Raw genomic sequence first — 11,772 nt, 5'->3', positions numbered from 1 at the left:
CCCGGCTTGTTGTGGGAGGAAAGGAGATACGTGTGGGCCGTGCTTCCTGGTCAAGTGGGGTACACCCAGGAGTGGCTGGTGTTGTTCCCACATGGGCACAGGTCAGCCCCTCAGGGACACTTCCTAAAGGGCGAGATCGCAGGTAATGACAACGACAATTATTGCACAACCCTGATGATGAGGCATTGAGGAGAGGACCTCGGCTGGCCGGGAGCCGGGAGACCTGGGCCCTGAACCTGCTCCGCCATGAACCTGCTGTGTGGCCTTGGCCAAGTCCCTGCCCCTCCTGGGCCTCAGTTTCCTCCTTGTGCGAAGAGGGGGCGCTGGGGGGGTCCCGTTCTCGCAGTGCCCAAAGCCACTTCTCCTCCCCTCCCCCGGGCCAAGAGGCTGGGGGAGCAGCTCTCTGTGGGTGCTCGTGCGGAGGGAGAAGCTGGTGCTTCCTAGGCCCTCTGCTGCCTGAACCTTCTGTGTGCTTGTCCACCCAGCCACAAGGCCCTCGAGGACAGGGGTCCTGGCTTTCTCTATTCATTCATTCACTCACTCATTTGCTTGTGTATGTAATGAACCCTTGTCTGTGCCAGGCCCTGAGTGGGGCCGGCTGTGGGGACCACAGAGATGCGGGGGACCCGGCGCCTGCCTTCCAGGGGCTCCCAGTCTGATGGGAGGTCAGAACCAGGCAGGACGTTGTGGCATAGCGCTGGGGCCTGCAGGGACGAGATGACATTCCTGGGGCCCTCTGCCCTGCAGGGGGGCGGGGCGGGGAGCGGCCTGCGATGTGGACAGACTCCTTCAAGCTCTGTCTTCTCATCTGCAAAGCGGGCCTGAAGAACAGCAGCCGCCCCGGAAGGCTGTTGTGAGGAGCGAAGGAGGAGGTGCCCCAAAGAACCGAGCGGAGCCGCTCCGTAAATGTCGGGTCTCCTGTGAACACCCTGCGGGGAGCAGGGGCCGCTGGGAAATGCCGTGTGCGTATGTCCATCCATCCATAAGCCAGACACCTCCCAGCACCTGTGAAGAAAACAGAACTCAGGTGCAGCATTGCATACAGACACACGATGGGCTGCTCAGTTCTGCGAGGTACTTCTCAAGAACCCGTGGAGATGCTTATCTGCGCCCAGCTGTGGTTCTCAGAAGGGACCTACAGTTGGGTGAACATAAACTTTGGGTCCGAGACACAGAAGTGCAAGACCCAGGCCCCTCCCTCCAGATCCTCCATCTGGTGGGGGGAAGATAAGTGTGAACCCACAAGGGGCCTGCTCTGTGCAGTGTAGATGGTGTGACCCCAAGACCATGCTCCCAGCAGCAGTGGGGAGCTGCTGAGCAAAGGGATTAACTCGATGCACAGATGGACGATGGGATGGAAACTGAAATAGAGGACTGTTTTGGCTAGTTCTGATGTTTATTCTCACAATACCGCCACCACCATCTCACACACACACACATACACACTGATCTGGGTATTCTGTCTACAATTCCCATTTTACAGATGTGGAAGCTGAGGCTTAGAAAAGTTATCCACCTGCCAAAGATCACACTCCCGGTAGGTGGTGGGTTGGGGATCCGAACGCCCGTACGTGTGACACTAGAGGCCACCACGCCACCCTTTACTGCCGCACACAGACTTTCTCTCTCCTTTTCTGGGCACCGGCCATTTTCCCCATCACATTCTCTGACCTCCTCCAGTTTCACCTTAAAATCTTGGGGCCCAGAAGGCTCCGTCCTCTTCCCCGTCCCAGGCCGTCAGGCAGGGACTTCCGGGGTGCGATCCCCTAGAAATGGGAACCTCGTAAACCCCGCTTCTCCCACAGCCTGGGAACACCCTCCTTCCTTGCCAGTCCAGCCCAGGTACGCGGGCTCCACCCTGGGGTGTGGGGCTGGGGACAAAGCCTCTTTGTTCTGCTCTCTGCCCCTCTCTGCGGCCCTGCCCTGAGCAGCCTGGATCTGGGGATGGCTCGGGCAGCTGTGCCAGCCGAGCATGGGTTTGCTGATGAGGCATCCAAGTCCGTGTACCCACAGATTTCGTACATGGGCTCTCAAGCCTGCCTGCATGTCAGAATCACCTGGGAGCTTAGAAAAAAACCCCCTGCCGGGGCCCCACCCCAGACCAATTAAACCAGAATCTCTGGGCAGGGCCTGGGCCTTGGCAGTTTTTGAAAGCTCCTTATGGGATTCCGTGTGCAGCCAGGTCCACCTTGGTGGGCTGTAATGCGGTCCTAATGCTCGTGGCAGAGGGCTCAGCCTGGACTGTGGTTTGCGTGCATCTTCAAACCTCCCCCTCAACAAGTGTTATATTATCTCATGTTAGGGGTTGAATTTTGTCCCCCCCCCCCACGCCCCCAAATTCATCTGAAGTTCTAATGCCTAGTCCCTTAGAATATGACTTTATTTGGAGATAGGATCTTCACAGAGGTGGTCAAGGTAAAAACGAGGTCATCAGGGTGAGCCCTAATCCAGCATGACTGTCTCCCTTGTACAAAGGGGAAATTTGGAGACATGTGCACGGGGAGAACGCCGTGTGAAGGTGAAGGCGGCGAGCAGGGCGGTGCTTCCACAGCCGCGGACTGCCCAGGGTCGCCAGCACACTGCCAGCAGCTCGGGGAGAGCTCAGAGCAGACTCCCTCACAGCCCTCGGAAGGAAGCAGCCCTGCCGACATCCCGATTTTGGACTTCCCGCCTCCAGAACCGTGAGACAAGACGCTTCTGTTGTTTAAGCGGCTCAGCTTGGGGTGCTTTGTTACAGCAGCCCGAGCAAGCTCATCCATCTCCTTCTACAGATGAGCAAAACGGAGACTTGGAAGTGACTCTCCCGAGGTTTCCTGGGCACGGCGCTTATTTCTCTGCCACCTCTGAAATGCTGACACCAAACACCTCCCCATCCTGAGCCCGCTGCTCTCCAGGCATCCATCCATCCACACATCTTTGAGGCAGGGATGTCTGAAGCACAGGGGCTCAGCAGAAACACGCACACACACACACACACACACACACAAGCAACAGATACCAACCCCACTATGGGGAGCAGACAACAAGCAGGTGAGTGACATACAGGTCAGTAGCATGCTGTGCGGTCTAAGTGCCGGGGGACAACAAGGCAGGGAAGGGGCATAGGAGCATGGAGGGCTGGGTGAATGGGGTGGCTGGGGAAGGCTCTCCAGGGAGGTGACACTCCTGGCATCATTGTAACCACCCAGGCGGCAGCCCCTCCAGAGAGACGCCTCCTCGTCCTCCCCAGGTCATGCTCCCTACGCTGCATCTCCCCTGGGACTCACCCTACCCAGCCTGAACTCAGCCTCCCCCGCACGTGCTCCACCGTCAGGTGCACATCCTGGCAAATGGCATCACCATCCACACTCAGCCACTCAAGCTAAAAACCTGGAAGCCAACAAGATCTCCTCCCACCCTTGCCCCTCACCCCATCCATCACGGGGCGCTGGAGGTGCTCCCCCTACAGATGCTGAAGTCACTGGCCCAGCTCCCTCTCAGCCTGGGCAGAGTACCGCAGCCTGGCAAGGAGGGCTGTCTCTGGCAAGGGTGGGCCCGGGCCATTCTAGTCACCCGTGCAGACCCTGTCCACCACCATGGGTGCCTCCAACTTCATAGCCCAGGGTTGGGTCCTGAGCTCTGCAAATCCGCCTCTTCTTCCAGGCCCGCCAAATGCTGTGCCCCTCCTGGGGGGCCTCCCATGACTTGTCCTCTGACAGCCAGCAGGAGGCTGTGGACAGACTCCCAGGACCAACGCCCTGCAGGGATCAGGGAACCAAGTCCCTTCCCTTTCTGGGCCTCCGTCTCCCCATCTTACGATGGGCACAAACCCATGCAGGGCTAATCTCTCAGGTTATCTTGGCTGAGCCAAGGGATGTGAATGGCATTGCTCTGAATGGTGTGTACACATGGATGGCTGGGGTGAGGGAAGCACGGGGTAGGACGCTGCAAGTGTTGACGTGGACCAGCCAGAGGGCAGCATCTGTAGCCCTGCAAGGGCCAGAGTGACCGGGCTAACCCAGTCCTCACAAGATGCTCTCCCCTGCCCTCGGGGTCCTCGGTGGGGCTCTCCCCTGCTGTCTTCAGCAGGAAGGCTCTGGCCCAGGCATCCCCTGCCTCGAGGGGACACACTGTGCAGCAGGCAGGTGTCTTCCCCTGTCTGAATCACAAGATGAGTGGGATTGATGGATCTCTGGGATCCCAGAGTTTTCACTGGCTTTCCGGGGGTGCTGGAGGCTTCCTGGGGGTGGGGGTGGCAGAAGAGAGACCCAGCCACATCCCCAAACTGGAACATTGACCAAGCTTTCCCATCCTCTTGCCTCCAAGACACTCCAGGCCAGAGTGGCACAGGTCCTGGGGGGCTGGGAGGAGAAGGGCAGTCTCTGGCCAGCTCACCACACTTGGGTGCTTGCACAGGGCTCGAAGCACAGGGGGTGCTCAGGACACAGAACCTGTGTAGCTGAGGTTGGGGGGCGATCAATAGACTTTTGATGTTATGTGATTCTCTCACGTATGCCTCAGTTTCTCCACCTGCCGAATGGAGCTGCCTGCCTGGCTCCCTATTCAGGTCGAATGGCACCGCTCGCTCTGCTCTATGTGCGTGTGTGTGTGTGTGTGTGTGCACGCGCATGTAGGAGAGTGGGGAAGGAAGGAGAGAAACCGAATCCCAGGTGAGCCCACCTGGCACCACCCATACCAGCCTTTGACAGGGCAAGATGGAGGAGAAAAAATCTGCTGCTGTCCGCCCACTTCCTGGTCCCCCCACCTCCATATGAAGGAAGGGTGACTGAAGGACTCTCCCTGGATGTTCCTGTCCATCACTTGGCGAGCAGGTCAGCGAGTCCAGCAATCCTGGGATGGGAGTGGGGTCCTCCTTTGATCATCTGTGCTCCTGGGGTGGGGTGGGCTGCAACATCCTCTCAGTGCTGGGGGTGACTACACTCCCATCCTGCTGTGTGACCTTGTGCAAGTCACTTGACTTCTCTGAACTGACTTCCTCTTCTAGCTATCACCAGTAGTAATGCTTACCTCATGGGGTTGTTGAGAGGATTAAATGATTTATCACCAGTACCTGGGGCCCTGTCGTTATTTCTGGGTTCCCAGCCTGGCCAGCGCCTGGCACTGTGGCTGACCCTCTTCACTCGCACTTGGAAATCTGCACCCTCAGATGGCCCCTGGGCCTCTGGGACTGTGCTCCCCAAGTTAGTAGCCACTAGCCACACGCAGCTCTTGAGATTTGAAATGGTGGCTTGTCCTAATCGAAAAGTGCTCTAAGTGTAAAATACACACCAGATTCCAAAGACTTAATATGAAAAAAGAATATAAAATAGAGCATTAATAATTTTTAATGTTAATAACATGCTGAAATGATAATGTTTTTGATACATTCGGTTAAATAAAATGTATTATTAAAATTAATTTCACCTGTTTCTTTTGACTTTTGCAGTGTGGCTGCTGGAGAAATTCACTTGCACGTGTGACTCACGTGAGATTTTACTGGGTAGCTCTGCTCCAGAACTTGGAAAGGCCGTCTCCAGGCCTCTTCCTGGTGGCTCCCAGGAAAAGCAGCCTTTGGAATTTCCACTGAATTCCACTCAACCTCAGCCACTGAAGAATGTCTGCCTCCCAGACGGCCCCTGGGTTCCAGCACTCACTCGGGGTGGCCTCGCTCCGTCTTCTTCCCAATTCCCCATGCGTCAGGCAGCCTCCCAGAATGCTTAGACCCAGCCAAGGGACCTGTGCCTCCAGGACGAGCGTGACCAACAAGGCCGGCAGCCCCCTGCTCCAAACGCCAGCTTCCCAGCTGGCTAGAACCTCAAAGCCGTGTGGGAACTTCCCCGGCGTCACTTTCTCCCTCCCCGCAGACCCCAGGGATGTGGCTTCCTTGCCCCAGGACCTGAGTCAGCTCCAAGGAATCCCCTCTCCTCTCGAGGGGGTTCCGAGGGTGAGAGGCAGGGCTGTGTGGTGCTCAAGAGCATGGCTTAGGAGCCAGAGAGATCCGATGGGAACCCATGCTCTGCCGCGCACCAGCTGGGTGGCTGGGGCACATCCCCCCTTCTCTCCACCTCGGTGTTCCCATTTACGACATGGGCGTAATCGTTGTACCTGCCTCATGGAGTCACTGGGGATTAAATGACATCTTCAACGCACGGCCCCCAGCACAGCGCCTGGTTTAGAGTCAGTGGTAGTTGTTAAAGGACAGGAAAGAGTTAGGGATGTGGCTTTTGGCCACAGCCTCACTCAGTCAGCCACGGAGAGGAGGCAGGTGCCAAGGGGGCAGGGCAGGGGGTGGGAAGGAGGCGGTGGGACTGTAGTTCCCTTTGGACCTTGGGGTATGTGTAGCCCGACATCCAGCCCGATTGCCCATTTTCTGATGATCAAATGGAGGCTCGTAGAGGTGAAGTGACTTGTGCAAGGCTGGCGCTGTGGTTGTCGTTGTGGCTGCCTGTCTCTGAAGCCCGTGCTCTCTGTGACACTGCATCACGGAGTCTGAGAACTGTCTACGGAGGAAAAGGACTCGAGAGAGTTTGAGAAGAAACTTGCGGTAATATGGCCCCTTTCCCACTGGTAATGTTGAGTCTTTGGAAGAAAGTGTCCACAATTCCTGTCCCAAACTGGGTTCCCCCAAAGCAGACCCTGAGCCAAGGGCTCGGGCAAGCCCAAGAAAGTGTGTGTGATGAGCAGGTCACCACCGTGGGCGCCTGGGCTCCATCCCGCCGGGCACCCTTGGAGCTGCTGTAGAGAACACACACCAGCGTTTTCAAATGAGGGAGCTAAAGGCTGGGGCGTTTGTCCAGCTTCCAGCCTCATGACTGAGGGCTGCCCCTGGGGGTATGGAATCTCGGGCACTTCCCTGCACAGGTTGAACAAGGTCCTTTGGCACCAGAGGAAGCCTTCCAGTAGAGAGAGAGGAGGAGAGAAACAGGCGGAAGCTGGGCTGGTGCTGGTGGTGGGTCTTGGGGGCCGGCCTCAGCCCCACACTTGGAGATTCCTCTCAAGAAAAACTTTCAAACTATGCAACAATGTTCATGACAGTTAAAAAATATATATATATGAAATACTTAGAAGTAATCTAAATATCCAACAAGAGGGGATTGGCTTAATAAATTATGGTTCATTGGCAAGGTAGAGTATTCTGCAACCAAAAATGAAGACTCTGTTGCAACATGGAAAAGTGTTTGGGAAGGAATGTTAAATAAAAAAATGGCACGTGTTCATGGTCTCCACCAGGGGTGGTGCTTCAGTCAGGGCCCCAGCAGAGAAGCAGAAGCAGTGAGAGATGTACGTTATGAAGTTTATTGCTGGGAACTGCCTTATAGAGTGTGGGCTCTGGCTAGGCGAGTCCGAAGGACTCAGTTTGGGACCAGAGCCTGGCCTTTCCTGAGGCCACAGAGCCTGCCGCCCAGCTACATCAAGTGGGCACCCTTCTGCCCTGAGGCTTGAGCCTTTCAGAGCCCTGTCCATATCCCTCTTCTCCTCAACAGATGTAAGGTGGCAGGGTGGGGGCCACTTTCTCTCCCGTTTCTGAGCCTCGGCGTTCATCGCCTCTGGGCGCAGTGCCTGGACTGACACACCACGGCACCACCCCCTTCTCTCCCGGGCCTCCCAGGGCCGGGTGGGGAGGGCTGTGGGGGGCCAAGGCCCAAACACATGGATCCCATCAGTGACCTCACTCTGACTGGCCGTCACCAGACTTTCCCTGGTCTGGCAAAGGTCTGGCTGAGGCCACCCTCACTTCGGGTGTGGGCTTCGTACAGCTTCCAGCCCCCCAGGACGGACCAAGGCCAAGTCAAAAGTGAGTCAGGCTGTGGTCGGCTGGGTTCCCCTACGCAAGTCCCTGCCCCTCTCTACCTGTAACATGAGAAAGGTTTGATTACGCCAGTGTTGGTCTCGGTGCATCTCAGGGTCAGTGTCCAGAGTTGAACTGCCCAGAGCAGGGCTGTGTAGACACGGGGGTTAGGCTGAGTGGCCTGAGCGAAGGCAAGCTGGCTGAGGCAGGGCCATTTATGCCTGGAGTCTGATCTGCCCCCACTGGCCCCAGGCCTTGTGCCTCAGTCCTGGGCTGAGCCCACCCAGATCCAGGGATCTTGTCGGATCCACCTGTGAGGCATCTGTGCCCAGACCCACGTTGGCACAAAGCGGGTGCTCAGTGAGTAGGGAAGAAAGAGAGAGAAAGGAAGGGAGGGAGTGGGGGAGAGAGGAAGACAAAGAAAGACAGAGAGAGAGAAAGAGAAAGGCAGGAAGGAAAAGAAAGAAAGGAAAAAGGAGAGGCCAAGTGAAGGAAACAATGAGTGACCGGGTGGGTGAGTAAGGGGGGAGCAGAGGCCAGAATGTAGAGCTGGATGGGTAAGCCCAGCCCTTTCTACAGATGGAGAAACTGAGGCACAGGGAGGAGAGGAGGGATGCAAGAGGTTGTGCGGTGGAAAGAGTCAGGGACAGCACCGAGGCTCACGGTCCAGCCTGTGACCCACCTCCCCAGACCACTCCTGGAGAAATGGTTTCCTAGAGCCAAGTGGGAAGGTGACTTGGGGACCGGACCCTGTGCCCAGGAGGGAGGCAGGAGCAAGGGTGTCCTTGGGCGCAGGGTGCAGGGCAGGGGCCGGGCTCTGAGAGCCCAGCAGGCAAGAGCTGCCCACCCCCCCCCCCGACCCCCGCTGTGACCATGGCTGCCCCAGGACTGTGGCTGCAGGGGGGGAACATCTGGGCTTGGGGGCTCCAGCTGCTCTGAACCCCGCCAGGTCCTGCCAGTCTTTCCGGCTCTGCCGTCCTGGCATTTTCTCAGCCTTGGGCTTTCGCCCTCTGACGCTGTCTCTCCCCCAACTCTGTTCTCTTCTCTCCCTTTCTAACCCTCCTTCCTGTCTGTCGAGGCTTTTCTTGGATTTTGGCCTCTCGGCTGTCTTTGCCCCTCTCTGAGGTCTGTCTGTGTCACTCCCTCTGACCGCCTCCCGCTGTCACCTCGGCCTCCGTACCCATCTCGCTTTCACCTGTTCCCTCTCTTGCCCTGCTCTGTCTTGGTGTCTCCTTCTGTCTCTCTGTCACCTTCTGTCTCTGATTTTCTCTCTGCACCTCACACTCCCCCTTTTCACGTCACCAAAGGCCCGCCGGCTGCTCTGGGCAGTGCTCCATCCCTTCCCCCTCCTCCAACCCCGGTCTTCCCTCCTCTGGTAACAATTACTCTGCACTGGAATGGAATCTTCCAGTGTCCCAGACACTGGAGACAGAGCCACAGGCAGCACATGGGGACCAGATGGCGACAGATTCCTCAAGAAACTAACCACTTTGGGCAAGGGAACAGGGGCCCCAGGGGAGACCAAGCCAGCCAAAGAGCGAAGACCACAGTCCTGTGGCTGCCAACCCCACCCGGGAGCCTCTTGGGCTGCTCCGGCCACCAAGCTGGGAGGCACAGGGGGTGGTGCCGGGCGCCCAAGGCTCGGACACCAGGAGCTGCCAAAGGCAAAGAAGCAGGGCCACTGGGCATCAAGTGGCCCTCCCCCAACTTCCCAGCTGGGAATCAAGGTCCAGACTCCTTCATGACCTTCTCAAGGTCACTGGCACCTGGGCAATAGACCAAGAAGCCTGAGTCTGCATCGAGGCTGTGCTCCCAGGAGTGAGTGTTTTTACCCACTGAGTCTAACTCTGGAGCCAGACTGTCTAGGTTCTAGGCCAGCTCCACCTCGTCCTGGCTGTGTGACCTTGGGCAAGTCACTGACCCTCTCAGGGTCTTCACCTGTAAGTCAGAAGAATAGTAGCACCTGCCGCAAAGGTTGATGGGATGGTCCACGAGTTCATACGTGTGAAGCACTAGCACAGGGCCTGGCCGGAGCGAGTCCAATCAATGATAATTAATAAATAAGTAATAATTATTAATCTTCTAAAGCACAGCACAGCTCAAGCCACTGTCTGCTCAGCAAACTACGGTGCCCGGTGTCCACTGAATAAAGTCCCAGTGAGCTACAGCTGTTGGTTTTCCGCCCTCATCTTGCCCAAGGCACAGCCGGCCTCTCCCTCCCAGACGCGGAGGCAGTTTGCTCCCCGGCCCCTGGGCCTCTGCCCGCCCCGCCAGCAGCTTCTCCTCCTCCTGCTGAGAACTCCTGCCCACTGCCGTCCGCCCCTCCAGCCTGGCTGTGCCCGGGGCTCTTTCCACCCTCCCACTTGCTTGGCCGCGTCTCAGGCCCACCGTGCTCTCAGTGTCCCGGACATGGAAGATGCCCAGGCCTAGACCCCTGGGCGGGGCCCCTCCCGACTCCTCCCCGTTCCCAGCTAGTTGTCTCACTCACTTTCACACAGGACTTGTCTAAACCAGAACTTGTGCTTTTCTCCCCAAAACCTTTTTCCTCCTCTGTCTCTCCACCTTCCCATTGCTCCAGTCAGGAACCTTCCAGTCGTTCTTGAGTCCTCTCTTGCTCTCACACCCCACGTCCAAAATGTCAGCAGACCCCATCGGCTCAGCCTGCAGAAATGTGCTCCGGAGCCGGTCTGAGCCACGACCTCACTCCTGGCCCCACCATCTGTCACCTGAGCCGTGTCCACAGCCTCTACGGGTCCCTCTGAGGCCACTCTTGCCCTCTCCAGGCTTGTCTTGACTCAGCAGCTTGTGTGAGCCCTTTCAAAAGCAAAATGTGATGTGTACATGACTGGACGCATTTGTGAAAACTCACACAACCGTACACTGGCAAGAGTACATATTTTACTATATATAAATTATGTGTTAATTTAAAAAGTGGAACAAAAAAGCAAAACAGATCACACCACTGCTCTGTACAACCTGTCCAGTGGCTCCCAGCTCACCCTCTGCAGGGGTGTGCAAGGCCCTACATCAGTGTTTTCCAGACTGTGGACCTTGACACTTTAGTAGATCAGGAAATCAATTTAAGCATCAGGACCAGCATTATTTTTTAGATGAAATAGAATAAAGTATAATATATAAGAATGCATACATATATAAAGGTATGTTTCATGAAATGCTTACTTTGGTGTTATTTTTGTATATGTATATTTATACTGGGTTGCAATATAAAATCTATTTCTTACTGTGGATTGTAATCAACAAAAATTAAACGACACTGTTCAGCATAGTCTGCTCCCCACCTGTTACCCCCTGACTTCACCTCTTCCCTCTCTCCCTCACTCACTCTGCTACAGCCTTGCTGGCTTTCTCACTGGTCCTGTGTCGCTCCTGGCATACTCCTGCCTGAGGGCCTTTGCACCTGCTGTTCTGTCCGGAACATTTCTCCTCCAGATATCCCCAGGGCTCCCTCTCTTACTTCTTCGAGGTCTTGATTCCTTCCAGGCTGGCCTGTTTAAAATAGTACTCCCCTCCCAGTTTTCCTGTGGTCTCCTTGCCTCACTTTATTTTCCTTCCTAGCACTGTGACCACCTGAAATACTGTAGGTTTATTTGTCCACTTCCCTTCACTAGAATGTCAGGTCCTTGAGGGCAGGGAGTGTGCAGTTTCACTCCTAGAATAGTGCTTGGCACACAGTGGATGTTTCCTGAATAAGTTACTGGTGAACACTCACCATCTTTGCCCTGATGGAGCACACAGGCTGGTTCAGAGGCCTCTCACAGTTCTCCCTAAGTGGCACAGTTCCTGGAAACCGCCTCCAATCTCTGCTGAAGGGGGAGGGGCCCACCTGAGACTTCACTGGGATTCACCAGCCTGGTGAGACTCGAACATCTTCTGGAATCTTTGCCGCCTCACTGGAATCCCGGCGGGACTGGGAACACTCTCCAAGTCCCGGAGCACCTCTGCTGGGATTTCCTATCATCCTGCCGAGATCCTGGTGGGCCGCA

General features: G+C 56.3%; 1 long non-coding RNA gene across 1 annotated transcript; it reads left to right on the top strand.

The window, feature by feature from the left end:
- Window positions 1-4,491: 4,491 nt before the first annotated feature.
- On the top strand, window positions 4,492-7,201 carry LOC139083950 (uncharacterized). Its single transcript, XR_011541127.1, has 2 exons — window positions 4,492-4,811; window positions 5,426-7,201. It is a non-coding gene; the product is annotated as an uncharacterized lncRNA (long non-coding RNA).
- The last annotated feature ends 4,571 nt before the right edge of the window (window positions 7,202-11,772 follow it).

Source organism: Equus przewalskii, chromosome 6 (genome assembly GCF_037783145.1).
Source record: "Equus przewalskii isolate Varuska chromosome 6, EquPr2, whole genome shotgun sequence".
Taxonomy (NCBI): Eukaryota; Metazoa; Chordata; class Mammalia; order Perissodactyla; family Equidae; genus Equus; species Equus przewalskii.
Note: the sequence above shows the minus strand (reverse complement) of the source record. Positions and strands in the feature narration are given on the sequence as shown.